Source organism: Hyposmocoma kahamanoa, unplaced genomic scaffold (assembly GCF_003589595.1).
Source record: "Hyposmocoma kahamanoa isolate Upper Pololo Valley unplaced genomic scaffold, ASM358959v1 80, whole genome shotgun sequence".
Lineage (NCBI taxonomy): Eukaryota > Metazoa > Arthropoda > Insecta > Lepidoptera > Cosmopterigidae > Hyposmocoma > Hyposmocoma kahamanoa.
In genome coordinates this window covers 8766697-8782994 of record NW_020654051.1, presented here as the reverse complement: position 1 = coordinate 8782994, position 16298 = coordinate 8766697, and the positions used below count along the sequence as shown (strand labels likewise).

The window sequence follows — 16298 nt, the reverse complement described above, 5'->3', positions numbered from 1 at the left end:
GTTGTCGGTGTGCTCGAATTATTTCGATGCACCCAACACCTAAGATACATTGACGCAATATGTGTGATATGTGTTTGTTTTTAACCGACTTAAAAAAGAAGAGATTCTCAATCCGACTGTACGCTATTACTATTTTTTGTTGGAAAGGGAGTACCTTAGTAGTGATTGAAATTAGGGGATGAATCCGGTTTACTGGATTTCACTCACTTTCCGTTCACCGATTTCAATAAAACTTGTAAGAAGCAATTTCACAAACTGTTGAGGTTGTTTTCTTTTTTATTAAGAAAGTTATTAATTATATAAAACGAAACGTCTGTACCGTGTATTTAAATATTTAAAGCATGTTTCGTATAATTTTGTCGTATACGGGTGAAATAATCACAACTTTGTGTTGTTAAAAGTAAAATATGTAATTATAAATCGGTTGAAAGCATATTGTGAGTGAGATACGGTAAAGTTGGCAAGGTTAGAAACAAAAATCCTAAAAAGGACTTGGAAAAAAGTATTATACAAAGAATATAGACCCTACAGAGAATAGCCACGTAGTCATAATTTAATACCTAATAATATACGTAAGTGTAGAGAAAGTCAATCAAAGCAAACCTATTATGTTAATTTGTTCGTCTTTTGTTTCGCACATCCGTGTTCGCTTTAAATAGATTTGCAAATTCGTTTCGCATTTATAACTTTACTACGATTAGTACAGGAACATTGTTTGACGGGGAAAGTTTTTGATTAACGTCGTATGTTAAAGAAACACGTACTACATAATGTTTGTTAAGTAGTTTTTTACTTTTATTGTTGTATGGTAACAATTTTTAAGTATTGCCACTTAAGTACAGACACCATCTTCAGATTAGGTACTGAAAATATATTTCATCATATATTTTTACTTATTATAAACTTCCCACTGTTGGGCGTGGATTTGTTGTAAAGGAAGGAAGAAAGAAGAAAGGAAGAAAGAAAGGTCATAATCACGCTGACATAACGCGGGTTGGGGGCTTCACAAGTTTCTCCGAGGGTTGTAAACCTTCTTTGACGTGGAAGTGGAATAAACTGCATGCTAGTATTGGTGATAGACTACCATCGGTGGCATCTTTCAAATGCAAATTAAAAGAGCACTTTACACATCAACACTTAGTCAGTAACATAAATTAATACGCAATTTGTTTAGATTATAATATGTGTTCTTTCTATCTACCTATGTGTTTATATGTATGAAGTTTATGCAGGTGTTGGTAGCAGTAGAGCTCTTTCTGCCGCCAAGCAGTAATATGAGCATTACTGCGTTCCATTTTGGAAGAGTAAGGGTGCTGGTGAAATTACAGGCACATGGTACTTGTGAACTTACGTCTCAGGGTGACGGGCACAGTAGCAGCGTCGTTAAGATCTTTGCGATTAAAAGCTCTGAGTGGCACTGCAACTGTTATGGATAGGCGTGTCGCTTACCATCAGGCGCACACAAAAAGAGGTCACCCTAAACTATTTTTATTCCTAAGCCCGTTAAGAAGATATTTAATAGTGTAATTTTTGTAGAGCAACTAACACGTAATAAAATTTTATGTACCTTAAAACATTTGCTATATCTTTTATATTTAATAAAATGGTTTTGGAAAATAACATTTTAAATACTTACCATGCCTACATAGGCTTTAATAAATGTAATAAGTAACTACTACGCACTAATATAACATAATTATTACGTAGCAGTCTAACTAACTGCTCCTTTACAAACAGTTACCCATCTATAATTAGTATACAGAACAATTTTAAAAATCGACAGAAGGAATTTTAATTCAATTTTAAAAGGCGAATAAACTAAAGTAGTCAATCATCTTCGATGAAAAGAAAATATACGAAATGACAGTCGCTTTAGTCGGTAGTTACTTTAGTTGAAAATAAATTGTATGGCGGTTTACGTTGCATGCGAAGACGTGTCTGATAGTCCATTTTTTAATAGCCTTTAATTGTAGGCTCTGTTGGCAGGTGATCCACATCAATGTTGCACCCAGTCATGATGCTTAGCTGTAAACAAAGTATTGTAACACGTTCTGCAGTTAGGCTGCTACCAGACGGATTGCATGCACGAAGTCGATATATTCAACTACATTCGACATTGCATGCAGTCGATAACAGCGGGCTTTACAAAGACACTCTATCGCGCGTGATACAGCAATCGTGCGCGATTGAGCGCGCGTGTAAAGACGTTGGAAGGAAAGCGGAAAGACCGCGTGAATGACCGCGCGCGCAAACGCACATTCCAATACGCGCCAGTTTCACGTGGTCTATCCTGCGCTATAAGCTATTACACAGACGCTTTTTCCGTTGTGGCAAAAACAGAACAGAACGTTCCTGATCACGCGCGATAGAGTGATTGTGTAACAGTGGTAAGGCGTGAAAATTTTCCTTCGTAAAGTCAAAGCTTTAACTTTTTAAACAAAGAAAAAACACATTCCTTTAACAAAAATAGTTTTTTCCGTTAAAAAAACGCCTTGGACATTTATTAGCACACAGTATACCAGTTCACTTCATTTCACTGGTTAACTTATTCTACACATAAAATTAACTATAGTTATTAAAGTAATTTACTACATTTAATGCTGCCTGTCGTGATACGAAAGTTTGTTAATAAATAAACTCATGAATTCGAAGTGATGCTATTTTAATTACCTACGAATTACCATGACCTTCTACATGCATTCTTTATGTAGCCCTATTAAAAAGAGTATGTTTGAGAGAAAAAATAATCATATATCCTCCAAAGAATGTCAATTGCTGCTTTCGATTTTCGAATTATCGTTCAAATCAGCTAACGCCAATGCTTGTAATTGAAGTCTCGAATGCATGCTATTGAAGGCTCGACTTCACGCATTAACTACAGACATCTGTCCATCTGCTAGCAGCCTTAGGTAATAAACAACAACACATTGCAGCCACTGAGTATTTATTTTTTCAGTATACAAGTATGCAATTTGCCTGACGGATTGCTAGATGAAAAGTAACTACCGTCACCTATATAAATAATTAGCCTTAATATCGCATATACTTTAAGACAAAAAGCTTTTTCAATAACAAAGTGAGTAATACCGAAATGTAACGTCTAAAACCGACAACAATATTTTTTTTAAATAACGTACGGAATAAAACGTGTATATCATTTGTCGCATCAAATGTCTTTATCGTATGAGACCAGACATACAGCTGTATTTTTTTTTGTATGTATGTTACGCTATAATTCCGGTATTTGTGACCCGATTTTGATGATTTTTTTTTGTGAAGAGGGTACCCCACTTAAATTTGAAGGAAATATACCTCTAAGGGTGGCAAACTCGGCGTGAATCCGTTTTCGCCCATTTTCCAGTAACCAATTTCAATAAAACTTGGCAAATAGATGATTTTCCACGAACTTATGTGGTCGGTTTTTTTTTATAAAAAAATTACAATTATTTTCAGAAAAATAAAAAAGTTAAATTTTTTTTAGTTTTCCAAAAATAACTTATCAAATATTGTTTAACTATAATATTAAGGGTGAAATCTTATGTCTTATGCCTAAAGAACACGTAAAGCTTGACAATTAAGATTTAAATTCAACTCTACGCTGCTTACCGTAATAACTTAAATCAAGTCTTGATGTACTCTTGACTGTATCTAACCAAGCAACTTATGTATGCACATATAAAAGTACACTAAAGTCACTCTTTATTTGATAATTTCGTTTTAGTTATAACGTTTGTTCTTCTTCTTATCATAATATCAATGGCATACACTTGTAGACTTCTCCAAACACTTCAATAAAACGTCGTATTAATAAAACTGAATTTGAATTTATTGAATTATCCCGTCCAACAATTTTTTATTGTAACTTAAACTGTAATCAACTAAATTCTATCCATAAAATGCCGTTACAATTCCTGACCAAACTAACTTGAACATTTGATGAATTTATTAATTTTTCTTTCACCTAAAGACATTGCCTTCTAAATTCCTTTTCCCGCCATTTTTTCGCAAGTAGGGAATTTAAAAGCGATGTCATTGGCTAGTCGAACCGGTAGATAAAATGTTCGGACCAATCACAATGAACTGCGACGCGCCATCTACACGGTAACATTTCGGAAACTTAATAATATAAATTAACAAACTTAAATGGTTATTTAAGGTACAATAAGCTTATTTATTATATTAAATAATTAATTAAAATAATTGTTCTTATTCACAATTATATATTTCTTACACACTATATTGTTGTGCCGCCATGCTGAAGTGTGCGATATGTTTGCCATCGTGACGAAAGGATTTACCAATCGGCCTAACGTACACGTTGATTATTGCTTACGGTGCGTCTGACGTACATTAATAGTTCGCCATTCCGAAGAGGTCCCTTTCATGCACTTAACTTTGTTTGTTGATATAAAAACAAAAATGCTAATTGCAAAATTCAAAATTTCATAGGAATTTTTCTCGAATTGAATCTGTGTGCTATGCTCTCTTTCGACTCAGCTTATGCTCCTAGATATTATGTGTATTGTTTTTTCGTAATGCTACATCTGACATCTGCTGATGTGTGTCTATATCGCAGCCTGTGTTGTAATCATAGACAAGTTGTAATTCGCTTGTTATTACAACACTCCTAACGATATACCGTCTTGAGCCATAAAAACGATACCATAAGCACTTTGCGTGTAAAAAATAATTTCCGCACCTGCAATTGATCGACCCTTAAAAATTGAATCGAGTTCTTCAAATTCCAAGCCAAAAAGTTCGCCCTTATTCACTCCATATAAAGACTTTTTTTATAGAACACCTTGTTACCAGCACCTCATCAGTCCTTTGCTTTAAACTAGCCGCCATCTTTTAGTTCTAAAAACGGAACCAACTTATTTAATACAGTTGGCAAAGGCTTACTTGTATCACAAGACATTAGTGATGTCGAACGAAAAAGTTTGTTTCGAATTTCTTCGACTACACTATTAAACTTGGGGTGCTTGTGCACAAAGGAAAGTAACAATTACAAGTGGTAACATAAAGGTAGACAGGACATGAGTTGTAAGGACACCTTATTGAAGTGTGGCGCGGCTGAAGACCAGTGGGGCAGGTTTTTGCCCTGCTATAAGTTGCCCCTGAATTAACTACGAGCTCCTCGGGGCATTACTAGAAATGTTTGTAACTTGCCAAGGTCGACTCAATAGGAGTCAGTGGTTCTTTAGATTTTTAGGTTCCGTATAACATGTTTCCATTACTTTCGTGTTTTTGTTTTTAAATTCTGAAAGCTTAGATTAACGTTTTTGGATTAGAAACTATTAAAAAAATATCTACTACTATCTACTCTACTCTAATATAACAAATAATTTTTACGTAAAACATTGCCTGATTTAATTATATCAGCGGTTGCAAAGCGACCAAGAAAAGCTGAGCAAGAAAAGCTCACAATTAATTTAATATAAGCACGAGTCAGTTTTAGATCCTGAATATGATGCAATGCTCATACTCAGTCGTGTGAAAACTTAATTCTCAATTACTTAATGACCATTCATAGATTTCTAAATAAGGATCAAAGAACTTTAATTGCGCCGGAGTTTCTTGCTCGTTAGAAACCACATATGAAGATGTCGCATTGAAATGTTTATATAAATAACACTGGGGACTAATAATTAATAAGTTAAAACTTTCTTATTTGCTATATATCTACGCATATAGTTCTCACTAGTCAAATATTATACATAATAATAATGTGAACTTCGGGGTTCTTTTGTAAAGGTTGCACGCGAAAATTAAAATTATCTGTCTAGCCAAGTAGTTTTTGTTTTTAATAAAAATAAAACTAAATAAGCCGTGGTAGCGTAATGAATCTGCAGACTATATAATAAGTACAGTCACGTTTGCGATATATTTTGGCAGTCGCTGAAGAAATTTTGCATTAGTATTATATTAAACCTTAATTTTTTCTTCATCTAGTCTGATGCTGTCCGAGACCCTTGTTCACTTGTCACCTTGTTCAATTTAAGTTGCTGTTTTTAAATTCTATATAATTTACATTTCACGTTATTTTTGCAAGCTGTGTTCACTCATAAGTACTTGTGCAATAAGAACTTCACCAAAGTGAATTTATAATATGTTACATAGTAATAACTATAAGTGAACCAATAAACTATTTAAAAAAAAATAACCTACCGCCTCTCAATCAGAGGACGTTGATTAGAATCCAGGCTTGCACTTCTAAGTTTTTTGGAATTCATGTGGGAAATTCAATTTGAAATTTACCATGACAGGAAGGAAAACCTCGTGATGAAACCTGATGAAACCTAAACGTCGAAGAAGGTTCACAATCCTCGGAAAACATGTAAAGATCCCAACCTGCATTAGGCCAGGGTGGTGGAGTATGGCTTAATTAAGCCCTCGCCTGAGAGGAGACCCGTGCCCAGTACTGAGACGTCTAAATGGGTTGATGATGATGATGATGATGATGATGAAAACCAACCCATCTTAATATTGCTGTAAACTCAAACAGTAAATAAAAAAAATATTTAATATACATATTCCACTATCCAACATTGTTATGTAATGTCCACTGTGTAGTAAAAATTAATTTTTACTTATCTATAATTTTATCGGCATAGGTCGATAAAGTGCGTAATAAAGGTTTCTTCACAAGTTCAGCGGATTTCTAAAGTGGCGAACATTACGCGAAACATCAGTCGCACATTTCATTGCAATTGAGTTTCGCTTTCTGCTTCTGGCGTTGGTCGGTGGGCCTTGTCAGATATAATAGTCTACTCGATGTGGTTGTAAGTATAGGCTTATGTCTGGGCAGTATAGCAACTTTGCGTATACACAGTGAACTTGGAAGCGTTTCAAAATCTAAGCTATGCAAATTTTTCACAGCAAGGTTGTCATTACTTTAGTAACTTTGATTCCAAAATCATGCTTGTGGTGTTTTCTTAAATTGTTTCCGTGAACGCGCAGGTTTAACACCATACAGACAAATTTGGGTGAGTTTTAACGTTTGACATTTGACGTCAATGTTTTTTTTCTATAGAGCTTTAACGGCTTTGGCGTAAAGTCTTACAGCCTATTCTTTATTTTAATTTCACTTTTCATTTAGACTTTCAGTCTTCCTAAGACATCAAAAGTGGATGTAACTGCAAATATCTTCATAAGATATTTCGTTTTCTAGTAGAGATGGCAGAAGGCGGAAAATGTCTTCTTTAAAGGTTTTTCACTAGGTGATCTACTAGCATGCTAACACACTATGTTCACATACTTTACACAAATTTTATTATTCAATTGTCTCTCTGTTTCCTTATTTCCCGCTCATACCGAATAGTGAACAACCCTTTGGTTCACCAGTTTTTGTCAAGATGTTGTACTGGTGTTTAGTAGATAATAAACGTCTGTGGTACGTCGCCGGTCAGCAATTCCTAGGAATACAGATATTACCCGTAATGAGAATAATTGACACTTAATATTATATAATCGAAACTGTGGTTTAACCGCTTAGTAGATTAGTTATTATGTACCCTGTAATTAGAACAGAGTAATTATTATTTTACATCGATTACATTACCAAGAACGATCATTGAATTTCTTAGAAGAAGCTATCTCTAATAGAGATTGAAAATACGGCGCTCATTGGATAAGCCTTACGGGTGTATTAGGTTTCTATTAGGGTAATCGTAAAACGGAATGTTTAAAAGACGCAATAAACGCATTTTCTGTCCGCTGTTTCCTATTCGTACATCTGTTTAAAGAAGAACTAAAAATTATTTTTTACGGAATTACTCCACTGGTTTGTTATAATTATTAAACGAAGATCGAACACTCAATAATATAATAATTATGACAACCTAGTGGAGTAATCTCACAAAAAATAATAATATCAAGGTGGTGAACAACACTTAATTACAAGAATTAAAAAAGTAAAAAAACAACCGTAGTAGCCTAATAGTTTGACCTACCGCCTCTCAAGCAGAGGCCGTGGGTTTGAATCCCAGCTTGCAATTTACGTGCGAATATTTTTGAAATCAGGCCTTTTTCGGGGAAGGAAAATATCGTGATGAAACCTGCACGTCGAAGAAGGTTCATAACCTCGGAAAACGTGTGAAGTCCCCGCCATTTGGGCCACAAGAACCCAAAAACCCTTGCCTATAAGGAGAGCCCTGCCCAGCAGCGGGACGTATAAATAGGTCGATGCTGATGATGATGATGACCTCGTCCCATTAGTAGAACCACGAGGGAGACTTATTTCTCATGGTCCCACTTCTGTTTCTCTCCATGCATTAGAAAAAGTTGAAAAGTTAGTTAAAAAGTTATACAAAGTGCTAGTATAATTACGTATAATTTATACAGGAAGTATACGTACATTACTATGGAAAGTAGTGGTCCCACTAGTGGGGCAAATTAGTGGGATCACGAGTAAACGGCGATTCTGTCAATTTTTATTTACGGTATGTAAGTCTATTTGTATAGACGGCCGTTCTTGTCTAAAAATTAGTTTATTGTTTTATAATAAGTGTTTATTATGAAAATTACTCAAAATCTTCGCAATTATTTTCTATAAACCGTAATAATTGCATCAATAACATTTTGCCGTTTTTTTACAAATTTCGTACAACGTCGCATACATCGCGTGTCTTTGAAAATGAAACCCGACAATAATCTTCTGACGTTGAAAATATGAAACGTGTCAGTGTGTCACAAGTACGTCTAACCACTACAATATAGGAAACGTTGCATGTCCTGTTACACCCTCTACATTATATATTACTAATGCAGCGTTTGCTAATCTTTCATGTCTATGGTCATCATCTTGGCTTACATAATTGGTAAGCTTCTTTGAGAACTAAAGAGTGAATAAGAATAAGGTACGCAATGTAAAAAAAAATTGCTATGTTAAGCTATTTTTTTTAATAAATAAATATTAGACAACATCACGTAATTCTGTTGCTCTAATCTCTATTATATACTCGATGTCCCAAAGTTAGTAGCATTTGTGTTATGGAGCACAACAACGACGGTACCATAAACACCCAGACCCGAGACCATTTTGAAAAGTTAATTTTCTACATTCACACGGGATCGATCCCGGAACCTCCACGGAGGTCGTCGGTAATTTATAAGTAGTTAAGCTGTATCGACAAAAAACTAAAAATTTCAAAAGCTTATGTGCGCTTGAGCATTGCATACATATTTGTTCCGAACCCGAGACTATAAAAATCTACAAAACTTGGACCCACTTCGGATGTCGCTTGTGCACTTAAGTGCACTCTACATTCTCGTCGAGACATCCCGGTCTCGGGCCTCGCCGAGACAGGACGAGACCGAGAGTGGCACTCCACATTCTCGCCCGCACAGTTGTCCGTTCGGTAGTCATACAAGATGGACGTGTTAGATACGTCTGTTGCTGCAGCATTATGTGCTATAGCATATTGCAATATTTTGTTAATTCGAAAAAAAAAAAACTTATTAAGAGACGTTGTAATAGACGCAGATGGTGGATGACATCAATACATCGCAACAGAACACTGCGTTTACTGCCAGCGGACTGTCGTGACGGGAATGTGGAGGAACGGGTCTCGCGCAAACACAAAACTACACGAGAGCCCTTTGATTCGGGTCCGAAATACCGACACGAAGTGGAGACCACACGATCATAGGCGAGACTTAACGAATATGGTCACTACACTCTCGAATTTGGCTGTTCTCGTGAAGTTTTGGCAAGAATGTGGAGCGGGCTTTAGTCCGATTCAAATCCGAAAAAATACGAATATCGCTTGTACACCTAGAGATAAAATGCTCCATCCAACAACAAAAATGTTAGATAAAGATACATTTTTGTTGACATCGCCCAAAATAAGACAACGTTATGTGACCTTATGCCTTTATGACGATTTGGTCGTCAAGATCTCTGATATCAAGTTTGGGAACCAGTGCACCGCAGTATACAATGCGGCGTTGCTATAAATATTAATGCAGCGTCTGAAAGACACCAGCGTGTGAACTGAAAATTAAAATATCCGTAACGTGCGCGTGCGCCGACTTGATGAGTGTAACTGTCTAGCATTTTACGTGTGAGATAGTTTGAACGCTTCTAGAATAATTTTACACTAATCACTTTGAAATAAAAATTGTTACAATGTCGATGGCGGTCGATGATATTTTATGGCTATCTTAGTGAATCTTCTTTAATAATCAATCATTATTTATAAACGAATTTCAATAATTTGAACATTATCGTTGTTACTTGTAAAGCAATAGAGAATGAAACAGGAGACAATATTTTCAGATCTGTCAAATTGCATGAAAATATTGATACTACTCGTCTCTACTCTCTTCGACTGTTCATATCTATGTCGTACTATCTTCAACTGTATTGCAATGGTATAAGCACCACGTAATCGTTTCTAATATTCATTATTAGAGTCTTCCGGATATCAAATGTAACGCTGTCACGCACTCTGTTATTGTTCTTAAAGTAAGTAAAATAAAATTATATGTGATACGTAAAGACTAAATTTTGTCTTTGCTCCGTTGCGTACAATTTTAAATCAATTTAGGCTTATTACTTGAGTCTTTTGGAAGACAATTTAAACAACAATATTATGGAGTCATTCGCAAGCCTAAACTGATGTCATTATAGGAATGTCTGTACCGGTCATAGTATGACTACTGCATTCACGAAAGTCGTTGGGTGTGCGCGAAATTCCCACATGCTATTTATAAAATAAGGTCAATAAAATTTTATCAACCATTAACTACTCACGTATTTAACGGAACAGTAATATCCTTAAAATAATGCAGTGTTTTTTTAAAAAGTCGAGCCGGTTGTTTTCTTTTTTACTTTAGGTCTAATTCGAAAATAAAAATAAAATGGTCGACTGTCTTTGTTTTGATTCATTTGTTTTTTTTTTATAATACCAAGTGACGGGACGAACAAGTAGTGTGCCTGATGCTAAGCTACACGCCTGTCCATAAAAGTTCCACTCAGAGCTTTAAATCACAAAGCTCTGAGGGGCACTACCACTGCGCCCGTCACTCTGAGACATGTTGACAAGTCTCAAGCCTTCAAAATCGGAACACAGTAACGTGGCAGTACTTCCTTGGATGAAGTCTTTTACAAGAAGCTCTACTGCTAGTCGTAATCTTTCGTTGAAAAAATGTTTTTTTTTATTTATTAAACTTTATTTACTTTACTGATTTAGACAATGTTAAATCGTTACAATTTTGAAATTTTCAGCCGTTTCTGCGTCGTTACAAAATGTAAAAAAAAACATTTTATTTAATTTCTATTTTTTCAATTAAGGCTGTACTAAGTCGATGTTAATATAATTGCTAATTTACGTCAAATTCTTATTTATTGAAACAGAAACTTTAGTATTTTATATTCTCTATTTATATATTTTTGTTCCTTTAAATGTGCTGCTTTGTGTACTTGAACGTTTAACCATTAACTGCTGATTGGTGATTAATTAATTGCTGATTCCCTAGCCGAGACAGGCTAGCTTCTTTAGTTTCTTTGTTGCTTCTTTGTTAGTTTTTTTATCTCCATTCGCGAATGTCGCAAATCCGCATACATTTCTTACCATCTACATATTTAACACTTTTGCGGATAATGTGTAAATCTTTACATGTTCTTGCTTTTTCGGCGGCCTGATGTAACAGCAATTCTAATCGTCACTTTTAAATTCTACGTATTATCAAAAATTAGCACATCATTTTCTTGGCATATTGTAGAGCTGCATAATAAAAAAACAGAAACGTTCGCACATAGCTTACAACTTTATTATTCTGTGAGGCTTGTAGCCGTGCCATTTACTTGAATGAATTATAACGAAGCAAGAACAAATTGTTTTGATTAAAAATAAAGAGGTTTAATTAATAGTCTCATAAGAAAGCAATTTCATTGGGAGTAATTGCCTAGTTGACATTTTTTATCGATATCATCATGAAACGAAACAACAAAAAAAAAGGTATAAAGGTAATCTCGGGCCATAGTTGAAGATGTTATTATTATTGTTTGATGTTTTTTTATCTGATATCAAGCGATACGCCTGTCTATAACAGTTGCTGTGCCGTTTAGAATTCTAAATCGCAAAGATCTGAGAGGCCCATCACGCTGAGACATAAGTTGAAAAGTCTCATGTGACAGTAATTTCAGCAGCACGCTTATCCTTGAAAACCGCAACGCAGTTATGCTCACATTACTGTTTGGCGGCAGAAATAGATAAGGTGACAGTACCTACTTGCCTGGACGAACTCTTTCACAAGGAGCTCTACTGCTACTTAAGATGTGTTCGTGACAAAAGTTATCATCGATATAATGTACTTACCATAACCGGTATTTCTTTTTGTTTCACATTGATAATAAAATCTTTAGATCATGAACGATTTTTTAAGTTGATTGTTCGATACAATACGGTGCGGTGAAGCAATGACAGAGCAAAAAGTTTTATGTACTTATTAAATTAAATACTTTTTAGAAATGCTGAAGAGAAGAAATTAAAATAAAGTGAAGTTTCTTGTAGTATCCTCCGTAACTTTAAAATAAAATGTCAATTGATATTTAAAAAAAGCAAATAACTATAAATTAAATTTAGTATATAAAGTGTCTTTGTTATTTTAATATTTATATTTTCATGTATGTACAGGGTGAAGAGCACGTCAAGCTTGACACTTAAGATTTAATTCCAACTCTATGCCGCTTACGATAAGAACGGTCCAAAGTACAAAGTGTCAAGCTTGACGTGCTCTTGACTGTACAACAGATTTTGGACTCTAATTTAAGGCAGAAGTAATATAAGATGACTCTAATAATATAAGGGGCGAATACCTTTAGGGAAAATGCCTGTATTTTATACACCTGTCCAGTAGCATTAGAGATTCTTGTGAAAGAGTTTAGTAGCGGGAGTTCTGTTCTTGCGTTGCTGTTTTGAAGGGTAAAGGTGCTGTTGGTGATGGGCGCAGTGACAGTGTCCCTCAGATCTTTAATTTGATCTGTAACTGCCAAAGACAGGCGTGTCGGTTATCATCAGGCGTAACTTGGTATGATTTAAAAAAAAACTTATACAGTACAGTTATTTCAAAAACCCTGCTGATAGGATTCGGTTTCATCCCTATGACCAGATAAAAACATATTATATATTTTATTCTTTTGCTTCGTTTCCTGAAAGACTCTACTTGCAAATGATAGTGTAGTAACCATAAATACTTCAGTTCTTTTTATCGACATTAAAATATAAACGTAGGCGTTTCTTTACCACCTTCAAACCTGATATGTTCATCTGAAATGTCAGATGTCTGACCGGATTAAGAAAAAATAACTACCTATCTTGCGATATTCATTTCACATAATATAATCGTATGTTTCCAATTAATGCAAAATTGATTCTCGACACCGCCATCGAATGCACTCCATGTGTTTTAATAAGGATAGAGATGAACAATGATGTTTGAAGTTTATGGACTTGATAAATCTCTTACAAAATATTTACGTATACAAAAGAATCCTAAATCCCAAAGCGTAGTCCAAAACGATCGTCGCTATAAATGTAGGCTACTTTTGTAACATAAGCTATAGATAATAACTATCGGTAGTTTTTGAATAGTTTAAATCAGTGTTGGGCAAAGTACGGCCCGAGAAGAACTTTAATACGACCCGCCAATAAGAACTTTGTGACTAAAATGGGGGAGTATGGCCCTTGGAAATATATTTTGACGGCCTCGTAGATACAAAATAACCTACACATGTTAACATACACACAAAATAACAATTACACAGTAATAAATAATTAATAATATTTTAAAATAAAACCTATTTGTTTCAGTTTTGGCCTCCTGTGAATTTTCTATGTTTTTGTGGCCCCTAATGAACCAAATTTGCCCATCCGTGGTTTAGTTGCATGGATCAATGTTTAGGTATTTGTCACCTAGAAACGTCTAAACGAATTTGCATGAAATTTGGCAGATATATAGTACATAATCTAATCGACTACATGGGATATTTTCAAAACCCGAAATGTGAACGATTTCGAGGATAAAATCTAGTTTAATCAAAAATCCTTAACTTTGTGTTGACAATAGGATAGACATCTAAAGACTTTTTCTGGTTTCAATATTACAAAAAATATTTATAACAATAAACCTATTCTTATTATTTTGCTTACTTTCAGAATATTCAAAGCCTAATAGTGGTAGTAGGGTTAAATAAATAACGAGCTCGACCAGTAATGGTATCCTCGCTTGAATAAGCTATTATGGTAAACTATAAAGTATTTTAAAACTGCAATTTAAAAATCAATAATAAGATATTGTTATAAATGAGATAATTTTACTTTATAATGCTTGCAAATTAAACTGATGAGCTATATCTATACAAATTAATTGCTTTGAAAGGCATGATTTTGTTTTTTGTTCCTGACTACAAGTAACATTTCAATCTATATCTTTTTGTTTCTTGATTACCATTAATTTTATTTTGTTTCTTCATTGCAGGATCTGGAGTTACCAGAGACATTATTTGTTGGATTTGCTTAAGGTAAGTTTTTATTAATTAAATAATAAAGTTGTCTTCAGACTGTTGTCAACGTAAAAGTCTTACCTTCAATTAGTAACTGAGTTATATCTAAGGTTAACAAGTACCGTAGTAAGTTAGGTATTTAGTAATGTCCTAACCTAGGTTACAAGTCGCTTTTCTTAAAAAAATTATCGAAACCTGTTTATCAGGTTTTGCTTAAATGACACTTGACCCTCATTATGTTTATAATTAATTATAAATACAAAGGTTGGACGCAAAGAAAAATTCCATTGATCTGAATGTGGCTCATGGGTAAAGCGATCAAAGGAATTTTTCTTTGTGTTCGATTTTTGTGTTAATAAATATAACAAACTAGTTACTGGAGCAATTTCACAAAAAATAAACGAATGACATTCAATAAAAATCAACGTCATATTTTTTTTCCTGAAATTTTGAAACCAAATGTGCATAGTTTGATAAAAGTCTAAAACAGAGAAGAGGTACTTGAAGTAGTTTATCGTTGTTCTGACTGAATGGCGTGTAAAAACGAAAATAACAAAATCCGAAAATCGAAAGTAGAAAATGAGCTAATAAAATGAGATAATTCCATGCATCTTATTTTTAGCAATATGTCAAAATAAAAGAAAGATACCGTTTCTACGTCGTCTTGTTTTAATATGGGTACCAAAATTAAGCGAACATTTAATGATAAAAACTCTCAATTTCAATCATAGTTTGCACATTAAGCATCCGATCTTAGACCGAAAAAATGTGACTTAAAAAAAGTATTTCTTTATTAGGTTACTTAACTGACTTAGGTAACTTGTGTCCATCTGAGCCTGTCTAACAAAGTACCTTTAGCAACATTTTGTTATATAAGTAGTGTTTGATTCACTCAAAAAGTTCTTACTTAGGTTTTCGCGGTAGTTACATATTGGAAATAAACCTATTTTGTCGGATCGAAATCGCGTGATTTTTTTAAACAAATCAAATTTCGGGCTATTGCCAGCCAGCCCTGACCATGAGACCTGTAAAGGTTCCGAAACGTTGTTTGTTTGAAAAAATAATATATGCGATTCAGAACTAATTTGATCACTTGATAAGCGTTCGTTTCTTGGTACTGCTGACTTCAAAGATGATTTACGGTCCGTTAATTTGTTAAGTTTTGTGTTCTAATTTGATAAACTTTTTTGTAAATAAAAACTAATAGACGATAGTGCAGATACTAGTTTAATATTGCTTACAATTTGAAACATTTTTACACAGCGTTAAGTTCAATGGTTTCTTCACCATCACTACTTTATCATCATTATAGTTGACCATGAGGTCGATATATTTATGTCGTAACCAAAATTGTAATCTGAAGTCTAAATTGTAGTTGCTTCACGTGGATCCATTGATTATCTATAGACTCTGTTACGTATCTCACATTTACCTTAGTTTACGACCTGTGCTAACTTAGTTAAATAATTTGTAGGAATAAAACAACAGGACGCGACTAGCGATACTGCTATTCTCGCATATAGATCTCGCGCTTTATGTCGTTCTCGCGCAGGTCACACCTTGTCGTGCTAGCTCTACAGGTACACCACAGTGAGACCGCAGCCCCTGTCAGGGAGTTTCTGGCTGAAAATTAGTGCTATGCAATTACATTATTTTGTCTGCTTTACTCATTACCTATATGTAAGACTTTTGTATTTGTTGTATGGCAAATAAATGGAATGGTTACCTATCAATAAAGTTTGCTCGAATTTTCATAACCTCGAAAGTAAATTTTGAGAGGAAAATGTTT

The 16298-nt window shown here is 34.4% G+C and overlaps 1 protein-coding gene across 1 annotated transcript in view; it reads left to right on the top strand.

Annotated features, from left to right (window-relative positions):
• The window catches only part of LOC113233842 (WW domain-binding protein 11), a 191685-nt gene that overhangs the window by 25052 nt on the left and 150335 nt on the right, over positions 1–16298 (top strand). Inside the window, exon 2 of the mRNA XM_026469059.1 lies at positions 14485–14527. The gene's annotated coding sequence lies outside the window, so the exon portion shown is untranslated. The remainder of the gene's footprint in view (positions 1–14484; positions 14528–16298) is intronic.